The sequence below is a fragment of the Triticum aestivum genome, chromosome 7D (genome assembly GCF_018294505.1).
Source record: "Triticum aestivum cultivar Chinese Spring chromosome 7D, IWGSC CS RefSeq v2.1, whole genome shotgun sequence".
Lineage (NCBI taxonomy): Eukaryota > Viridiplantae > Streptophyta > Magnoliopsida > Poales > Poaceae > Triticum > Triticum aestivum.
The window spans coordinates 555,288,532-555,298,949 of NC_057814.1; the positions used below are offsets into that span (position 1 = coordinate 555,288,532).

The following is a 10,418-nucleotide window of genomic DNA, read 5'->3' on the forward strand; positions in this document are numbered from 1 at the left end:
GCTTGTAGATTCGCGCTGGCCCGCTTCGGTTTTGTTTCGGCCTGTGTACGTCACGGACCAGCCTGGTTAGCTTGTTTTTTTTGTTGGAGCGACTTTTCTAGCACAAGCGTCTCGCGTTTCTTTTTGTGGGCTGGGACAGGTGAAGAGGAAGTGGCAGCCCCGTGGTAATTAAGAGGAGGGGAGAGGGATAGGCACCCTAGGTAAACTAGTATAATGCCCGTGCATTGCCACGGGCCTTTCTAATATTTTTGTTGGTTGCATATTGAAACATGATGCCCTTCGGATTTCACATGTGTAGAAAAGATTTCCAGTAACAGTCGACAAATATACTTGATGCAATGTATTTCCATTTTCCCACTTCACTTGCATCTCCATTATTTCTTTTTAGTTGCAATGTATTAAAAAATGTAATTTGGCAACATATACATGAAGAGCATAAAATCATATACTTCCTCCGTTCTTAAATATAAGTTTTTTTAGAGATTCCAATACGGACTATTTGCGGAGCATAATGAGTGAATCTACACTCTAAAATATGTCTATATACATCCATATGTAGTTCGTATAGAAATATCTATATAGACTTATATTTAGAAACGGCGGGAGTACAAAATAACCCAACACACTCTTGTAACGAATAAATTATTATTATCTAGAATATAAATATAATGATGATAAAATAATTGCATGTATCTTGATTATGAAAATAAAATAGATAAATATACGTGTCTGTGCTCGTTGGAATATCAGCCAACAGAGAATATAGGTTGTGAAATGCTATTTCAAGTGCGTTATTGAAGTCCCTTGAAAATCTCAGTAATTTCAATATCTCATAGCTTTATTCTCTACCAAATGTGATGTAGAGTGAATCCAAAATATATACATGGTATGCATGTGTGGAGTGAGTCGCATCCTGCTTTGTAGCAACATAGGACATTCTCTAGATCACTTGTTTGGCTATTATCTTTAGAACAATTTTTGCTATTTCTAGAATATTTGACACTTCTCTCGTGGCATAATAACCACTCCTCTCAGTTCACAAGGGAGAAAGGAAAAGAAGCTAATCTGTTCTAGACAAATAAACAGCCTCCCTCAAAAAGGAAAAGCTACTCCACGCCTCTCACTACACATGCACAACACACATCCCTTATCCCCACCTCACAAGGCACAACTTCAGCAACTCACATGGCATAGTCGCCGCTTTCTCTCCCCGCCACTGCTCCTCTTGTCCCGCCATAACATCATCTGCCGGCTCCTCTCCCAGCCTTGGTGTCAGCCATCGCTTCCTCTCCCTACCACAACGTAGACCACCACCCCCTCTCCTAGTCTGGTTGATTTGTACCCTTGATCCGCGATAGTTGCCGGCCTAATGCTATTGCCTACAGGTAGTGGCTGGTGGACCACGCCCGACCGAGGGAAGCAACAACGGCGCCGTAGGTAACAGGCATACACACAGTCGGTGGGCGCCTGAAACAATGCCATCAAACATGCATGAGCAACGGCCTCGATCATATTAATAGTAGGCCATAAATTCGGAAGGCAACCTTTTACAAGGAAATATCACGTATATTTGTTGAGATGAATGATCATTAAATTCCATACAATTTCTCTCCTAAGAATATCTAAGACATGAATCTTAAGAGCAATAGTAACTGAAGAACAACAAGCAGCTAGATGTCCTCGATGGTGACACAACAGTTGAGGTTGGGGGTATGCAGCCTCATTTCTACGAGAAGTCAAACATTCAGGACCAATCCGTATAGGAACATGCATAAGAAAATAAGAGTAATCTGAAAATGTAAGGATTATATTATTTTGTCTTCCTGAGTTCGCTTCCCAGTGAAATATCTATCATTTCTTTTTATTGCAATATCAGAGCCCCTTCACTTTCCATTTTGTTTTTAGTTACAGTTCCAAGTCCTTCCTTCAGCATATGATTATTTCTGTATGACTAATATGCTTCTGCATCTGCATATGATTATTCTTTTTTGATAAGTTGTCAACAGTTTAGGCCATTAACTAATGATAACACCGAGAGGCAAAGCGCAATTGAGCAAAGTTTTTTTAGCAAAGAACAACTCCGTACAATAAATTGGCAGGAGTCCTAGATCCTCGGTGCAAGATACTATTAAGTGCTTCAAAATATATAGTTCAATGCACATAAAAATAATTAAGCCACTAATACCATGATGCAATTATTTATTTTCTTCATATAGAATAGTAAAATACAAAATTGGCGGTTTACCATTCACATGTAGAGATCAGAAGCTCTTCGGTTAAACTATCTTTGGATTGTCAGTCAACGGCCCACTTGTGGTCATTCATTTTCTTGACTTGAAGCAATACCCTACAAAACTACTTCACAAAGAGGCTCAAATTGTCGCTGATAGTCTACATGCTACACATAAATCATGGAAGGGGCAAACACTGATAACATTACCATTTGAGCCTCTTCTATATCTAGTCATAGTATTCCAACTATCCCAAAGAAAGAAGTTATCTGAAAGCTGCACTCTAACCTGCAACAATAAGGGGAGAAAATGAGAAACACGTAGGCTAGATAAAATGATTGCCATGATCTTAAATAAGCAAGCAATAGAGCAGTGTCGTTTCCACAAAGGCAAATGACAGAGTACAGCAAAACTTGAAGTACCAAAACCACCATATCTTGAAATGTGTTGTTTTCTTCATCGACGGATCTAACAAAAATGAATAGAAACCTGATCGGGTGAATGCTTGCAGTATGGAACAATAGATCGACCATGGGTACAAGAAAGGAATTAAATCCAATATTGAATAATCTCCTCACTCATCTCTAGTGCTTTTGCAAGAAAGGAATTAAATTCCATATTGAGCAGTAGATCTCTTGCTTTCAACTTCACTTGATTCTATTGTTAACTGCATTCCCAAAACATAATGCTCGCGTTCAAAAAATTGAGTCATCTAGCAAAACGTAGTTTAATTTATAAAGTTGTTGGTGCAGGCATCCACTCTGCCTCTGAACCTCCATTTATCTTGTTGTCATGGTCATATTTTTGCAGAATTTTTTTAGAACCATCAAGTGAGCTTGAGTTAGCTCAGAAGCTTATATGCATCTAGAACTTTAAGTTATACTCAAAACTCTACAGAAAGGTGAAAAAACATGCTGGAACTAAGAACAGATCATGAACAGATCATGAACTTCTAACAAAAACTGGCACATGAGGGGACATATCTTAATATTAAACGTAAGTCGGCATGAAGATGTCCCCAAGATACAAACAGAACCTGGCGTGTTGTCACTTCAGCATCGCGTTTCTACAACGGGAAGCCATCGGCCTCCTTCCGGCTAGGTCCGAGAAAACACATTTCCATTGTCGGGGCGACGATGTCTTCTTCAACACGATAGCCTCCCTCCCTCTGCTTCTTGCTGTTAGCTGTGCTAGCATCAAAGAACCATCCACCATTCCACCCCTAGGCTTGGCGAGTGCGCTGAATGGGCGACAGCGGAGTGAGAGTTGGGCATGAAGACGTTGTCACAGGCCTTGGTGACCATGTGATGCTGCCCTTGAGCAGCCAGTGATGAGGCGATGGAGGATGTGCTACAAATCGGCATGTCATGCAGGCCCAACCCACATGGCATTGTGGCATACACCACATGGTACGTCCAGAACGCACACGTGATGGTCACCGGGCTCGCGTGCTAGCGCGTCCCCCAGGTCACAAGCCGCCACCGAGATGGCCTCTTCCCTAATCCGCACCCGCAAGTTGAGAGCCCGCGCTTGCGCCACACACGCCTCCTGCTGCGTCCGCCTCTCCGTCCACACCGGCATCTTCTTCTGCAGGTTCTTTTCGTGCAGCGGCATCCCGTCGTCTCCACCAGAGACAGCACCGAAACTTAGTCCCCCCCCCCCGGCCCCGGCGAGTGCGCTGGAGGCCACCAGCACCACGACAGTCGTAGCCTCGTAAGACTGCTTGCATGGTAGGGCTCGATGATTGCAATGGAAGATGGCTAATTGGAAGGCGGGGCGGCGGGGATGATGAAAGGGGATCAGCGGGAACTGCGGTGGATTGGATGAAGATTGATTTGTGAAATCCGCTGGGATTGTGTCGGTCAAGGCAAGGCATGTTTCGATTCTGTTATGCTTTTGCAAGGAAAGAGTAGGATGGGGAGGGATCGGTTGTCATGTCATGGGAGTGAAATTTGAATGGAAACAAACAGACGGGGTGCGGTTTGTTTGGAAAAAATCGGCGAGGAGATCCTTCCCTCGACGATGGAGCACTGCGGGGGAGGAAGCGAACGATACCAACGACAACGTATGAACGTACCATCACAACCACAGACTCCTCCAACAGTTTAGGCCATTTACTGAACCAATCTAACTCACAAACTTGTAGACAAAGACATCAAAGCACTTGTTGAATTCGCGACATCAATTGAACGCGTACGCATCAATTCTTAAAAGGAACTAATAGTTTAAAACTGTATACATTGCGAAAACTAATAACTACTACCTCCGTCTCTATTTACATGGCGCCCTCGGGTTTTGTGTTTGAGCATTGACCAATAATAGATGATTCACATGTCAGAAAATATATATACTGCTGGAAACTATTTTATAATAGAAATTCAATGGTATAATTTTTATGAACTAACCCACGATTAGTTGGTCAAAAGTTGAACCCGTAAATATGTGGGGGCGTGTAAACATAGGAAAAAAGGAGTAGATTTAATGGTGGAAAAAATTCATGCTTGCAAGTTACTTACTGTCCGTAACCTTCATTGAATCAGGTGAATCTATACTCCAAGCCAAACATAAAATGTTGCATAAAGTAGTGCCACACTAAATACAGCCATGCCATGGCTGAGAAATCAGCTGCACAAACACCAAACTGTTTTGGTAAATTATTCACTATTTCAAATCGTAGAAGGGGGAAACGCATGAAAGACAAACACCATAGATGACAAATAAAACCTGCAACGCTTTCGTTGCAGACCACCAAGCAGCACTTGAAACTAAAATTTGCACATACCGCAATCCACATCCCAACAAATCTTGCTAGTCTAGTACACAAAAGCTCCAAGAAGAAAGGCATTAACTGTAATATATTCAGAAGTTGTCCTGTGTAGCCGTGAGATTAATGAGACAAGAAATCACGAGTACAGGCGAGGTTTCAGAAAAACAGTACGGAATCACCTTCCTAGGCCTGATGCCTCTAGCTGCAGGTAGTAGTGCGAAAGAGATAGATGCCACATGATGCTTGTGCTTCTTCTACAGTGGACCATCCGTTCTAAAAAAACATATTTGATTTATCAGTGGAATTGATTTGAACGTGCAAAAGTAATAGTAATAATAAGCATATATGAGTTTCATACTATACTTATTTATTACTACAGGGAGAGGTAGCACTGCAGTGTTTTTAAGATATGCACAAATTTAGGAGCTTGGAGCTGATTCAGTTCAACCAAATTGCCATTTCCCAGTTCTCATCTGGACAGACTGCAAAAAGGAAAACTGTGCAATAGAGGCTAGAGAACATACACCTGGTTCATGTAATTCACAGGAAGTGCTCAGCGATGCAATACCAAAATTTAATCTAATGAACGCACTTATCTTCGAACCTGATAAGGACAAGAATAGGCGCCCAAGACATACATATATATACATCAAACTTTCATTGCTTAAATAGATCTATCAAAAACAACAACCTCATACCAGCAAGTTCGAAGAGAATTTTCTTCAAACAGGTTGTGGGCAATGTGAGTAAATATACTCCACTATATCTACTGAAATCCAAATGTACAGCTTGGCTGGTGAGCTTACATATTAGGTACGAGCTTCTGATAGAAAGTAGAAATCAAGGATTCTGAGTCTTTTTCCATTTGCCAACACAAACAATCTAAAAAAATTAATAAGAAAAAATGCAAAGAGGAAAAAGAGGGCACCTTCTGTGCGAAAATTTGAAGGATTAATGGATTGTGTGCCCAGCCACAAACATCAACGCAAATGAGCTGCCTCAAAGTCTTGTAGATTCATATGGTCATGCCATCACGATTGGAACAGCGATGCGTCCGAGGAAACACCAGCCGGCGAGCCTGCTAACCCTCGTCGATCCATCTGCATCAGCACCGCGATCGGACCAAGGAGCCGCCGCACCTGGCAGGGAAGGCCACGCCGATGCCATGGTAGGGATGGCTGTGCCTGACTTCTACACAAATCACTTATTATATTATTTGACTCTGACTTCTATAACCTGTATGAATCCGCTTTAAAATCCTTTCTAAATTGGACAGACTTACACCAGAATGAGCTATACAAATGTTGTGATGAATGTGCTATTAGTGATACCTGGTAGGAGGCATCATTAGTCGAAAGACATGAAAGTGTCACATGTATACTAACAGATATGGTGTACATTTCCTTGTTTGAATATTCCTGCTCCACTCTAAATATGCTTGAATGAATTATGCGGCAAGCTACTAAAGGAAAACAATAATTATCTCCTTGGGCTTACTCTCCTTGAGCCATTGATTTCTCAATTTGTCAAAAAGCATCTTGATCTAATCCCACTTCTCTAAGCACATATAACGATTCTGGTCTATTTTTTACTCTAGCCCATTTATGAACTACACCAAAGATGTGGAATAGAACCTTTAGTCTGCCAATCCATGAATGATGTGTGTAGAAAGGGTGGTGCACTGGCTTTGTGCAAATAACTTTCGTTCACAATTTACTAAAATCTAAATGAGTAAATCAAATCATGTACCACAGATTCTTTAGTTTTTGAAACTTCCTATACAAAATTAGATCGATGGATATCATAATTCAGTATACTTCTATGGATTGCAGACCACAAAGTTGCTACCTTATAATCAGAGTATCATAACCACAAAAGTATATGAGGAGGAATGTAAAGAAGACATAATTGTTTATTGTTCATCGGCGTATAAAGGATTTGCGTGTATCAATAGAAACTGTCGTGAATGTAAACATGGCAGGGAGGTTGGACTCCGTCCAAAAAAGTTCATCTAAAAAATGGAGAGAAGACTTTTAAGCCATGGACACTCATAGTTGTATGTGGCAGTATAGCTAAGTGTCCGTGCGTTCAAGAATAGATATTTCAGAAAGTCTATAAAACATGTGTGCTAGACTGGAATAACAAATGGAAATTGTAGTCGTCAAGACTAAGCTGCAATGATTTTTCTTGTGAAGTTGTCTACAACCTTTTGTATCACAGAACAAAACCTAATGGACTCGCTCATCATTGGTTTTATAAGAGAAAAAATGTACTTCAGATAGTTCCACACTGTTGCACAGAGTTATCTAAATGCGGTATATCAGTTCTGCTTGATCTCTGTAGGAAATATACCATAATATATTTTCTATAATTATATTATGACATCTCTAAGTTGTTCAACAGTATAATTAAAATCAAAATTAACAAATGAGTCGTTGAACAATCTCAATGTAACAATCACAATGTAGCAGGTTCAATTAAGCCACTCCTTACCTTGCCATGAAGTAGTCATGTTTTCCTTTCCTCTTTGAAGTGCCAGAGTTGCAGCCTCGATTCTACCGCATGGGCCGTTGTTGAACTGAATAGTCAGTTAGCAAGTAAAGAAACCTTAGATGCACCGCCTTAGTAGAAGAACATCAAGTCATCATCTAGAAAGGAATGGCAGGTTAACATCTAAAGAAAGGACTGACATGAACATCAAGCTCTTGTCAGGTTAACAAAATCACAAACTTTTGTGTAGATTTCATAGCAATTATGAGCTCAGAACTTCCATGGGTTCAACCAGTACCACCGGCGCACCTGCACCCTCGCACAAACTCTCCTTCTACCCCCTATAAAATCTGTAAAAGAACAAATACTAACATTAGAACATGAAAATGCAGAAACTTACAAGATTCACAAGAAATAGCTTACTTACTACCTATTGCAAAATCGCTTCCCGACCCTAGTGCAAGAGAAACGCCCCAGCCACACGCCCCCATGTTCCTCCTTGCTGCCCTCCTCTTCTCTGCTCAAAGTAATTACTTTTCATTGGTACAATTTAGAGTTGGGGGGAAATAAGCATTACTCAAAGTGATTCTTTAGGGAACTCCAAAGAGATGAAAATCAGTGCAAGAAGATGCATAGTCCTAAATCAAACTATAAATTATGTTGATGTTCATTGATCAAACCTTACCATCAATCCAGTTATTGCAATCCACGTACAGTATAGATCCTACACCGCCCACAATTTCCTTCGCAACCACAAAATGCAGTCCAAAAATTCTCACCAAGACACGCACAGCTTGATTTAGACCTCACCGGCTCATGCATCGACGAGGCGGCGTGCTCCATCTCGTGTAGACATCACATTATGAGATGCTAAGAGTTAGTCTAGTCAGAGTTTGGAGTATCACGTCTCCAGTCAGAGTTTGGAGTATCACGTCACTCGTGTGCTCCACCTACTTGCTCCTCAAAAAAACACTGTACATAAAGATTGTAAGAACCACATCAATTTTGGTATTGATTTGTCCACGTTCAAAGGACTTCTACCACCAGATCCAAACTTCTCGCTTCACACATTAGGCTGCACTGCAGAATTTGAAAAGTAACTGGAATAAATTGGGCATTTATTTATGCTAATTAACTCGCAAGATGGATGGACACAGTTGTTCACGTACCTGATCTGGCAGCCGGCAGCTTCCGCGGAGCTGATAATTTGCGTTTTGAGGTGCCATGTGACGTCAACGGCGGAGGGGTCGTGGCCGTACCTGCCGTCGATGGTGAAACGGAGGTTGGGGCTGACAGAGCCCAAGAAGTCGCGGAAGAAGGCCACAACCAGGTCCTACCCTATCATGAATCGCGCTGCCGGGGAAAATGTAAATTATCAGCTCCTCTTACACGCAGTACCTCGGCTTAGTCCGCTCCCGCCGCCGGCCTCCACAGCGCCTTCCGCCGACCGCCAGTGCCCGCCCCCGGCGCCCATCACCCCATTGTCTTTTCGCTGCAGCTGCATGAGCACGACATAGGGGACAGTAAGCAGCAGCAGCACGAACACACAGGGCGGCCAGCCATAGAACAACATCATCAGTACGGGCCGGCCACAAGCACACGGGGCCGACGGCGGGTAATAGCAGCACCTGCAACATGACGGGGCGGCGGCGTCTCGCTGGTAACCCTAACGCTAGCTCGCCGGCTCAGGCAAATTGGGTGAGCCAGAGAAAGAGGACTGACCTAGCCGTCGCCTCCGCCGAGGACCACGGGGAATCGCTGGGACGAGCCGCCCTCGTCTTCCTTCGAGCACCAGCAGAGACATAGGGGAGGCGGGTTTCGACTTTCGATCCAGATGGATGGGCGAAGAGGAGAGCGAGAGGGATCTGTAGAGAGGCACGGGATCTCGGCGGCGGCGAAGGGCGACTCCTCTCGGATATCAATGCCGCCTCCTCGATAGCCTCTCGGTGGTGGAGCGGGAGGCAGGGCGGCGGCGGTGGAGTGGGAGAAAGAGGGAAAGAGAGAGGTCGCAGCGGGAGGGGGTGGATCGAGAGGAGGGGTCGCAGCGGGAGGGAGAGAGAGAGGGAGCGATCGTTGGGTTTTTTTTGGCACCGGTTTTTTTCGCAGAAGGATAGCGAGTTAACGGAGGTGGGAGGATGACGAAAATAAAACGGAGGTGGGAGGATGACGAAAAAACCCAGCGGAAATAAACCGCGCGGACTATTCACCAAGTCGTCCATTAGGAGTAGAGATTAAGAAGGGATCGGCAGTCTTCAGTCCATTTCATCCTCTGTCTCTCTCTATCATTTCTTTGTGAAAATCCGAAGATCTCTGAAGCGAATCGAAAAGAAATCGCTGTGCTCCTCCACAGCCAACAAGAGGATGGGCGACGCTGCTGATGGAGTAAGTGCAATCCCATCTTTTTTTTTTTTGTTTGTTAGTTGGTGAGATGCAGTAGATCTGAGTGGATTTTTTGGGTTCCATTGTTTGTTTGGATCAAGTCCAGATTAGTAGATTTGAAGCATAGGATCGTCCTTTTTTTGATTCAACAGGGGGTGGTAATGTAGTGCGTATATATGAGGGGATTTGAGTCCAGATTAGTAGCCTTGAATTATACTGTTTGTACGCTTCTTGCTTAAGACGTCAAGGTCTCAAGAAGTGGTTCTCTCGTATCCCCTAATTTGGACTTCAGACGTCTAGATCTATTACTGATCCATCACCTAGGGAGAGGTTCAGTCCCTTGTTTGTTTATTTTAGTCCAGGTTAGTAGCATTTGAAGAATATAATTTTCAGCAGAAACAATTTTTTTGTGAACATGTTTGAGGAATATTACTTAAATCAAATCCCCTCATATGTATTTGCTGAAGCTATCACTAAGGGTGGTTCAGTCCTTTGTTTGTTTATTTAGATTACCATATTTATTCAGTAGCATGTCTTTTTTTAAGAAAGAG

General features: G+C 42.8%; 1 long non-coding RNA gene across 6 annotated transcripts; it reads right to left on the reverse strand.

Moving 5' to 3' along the window:
* Nucleotides 1–827: 827 nt before the first annotated feature.
* LOC123171090 (uncharacterized) lies at nt 828–9,524 on the reverse strand. 6 transcript variants are annotated; one of them, XR_006485275.1, is made up of 10 exons: nt 9,211–9,524; nt 8,658–8,986; nt 8,174–8,568; nt 7,919–8,005; nt 7,729–7,838; nt 7,492–7,576; nt 5,927–6,189; nt 5,178–5,271; nt 2,246–2,519; nt 828–1,467 (listed from the first exon to the last, which is right to left on the reverse strand). It is a non-coding gene; the product is annotated as an uncharacterized lncRNA (long non-coding RNA). The 6 variants fall into 6 exon arrangements; XR_006485272.1 differs by having other exon boundaries at nt 7,689–7,838; XR_006485271.1 differs by having other exon boundaries at nt 2,246–2,355; nt 2,441–2,519; nt 7,492–7,838.
* Between the last annotated feature and the right edge of the window lie 894 nt (nt 9,525–10,418).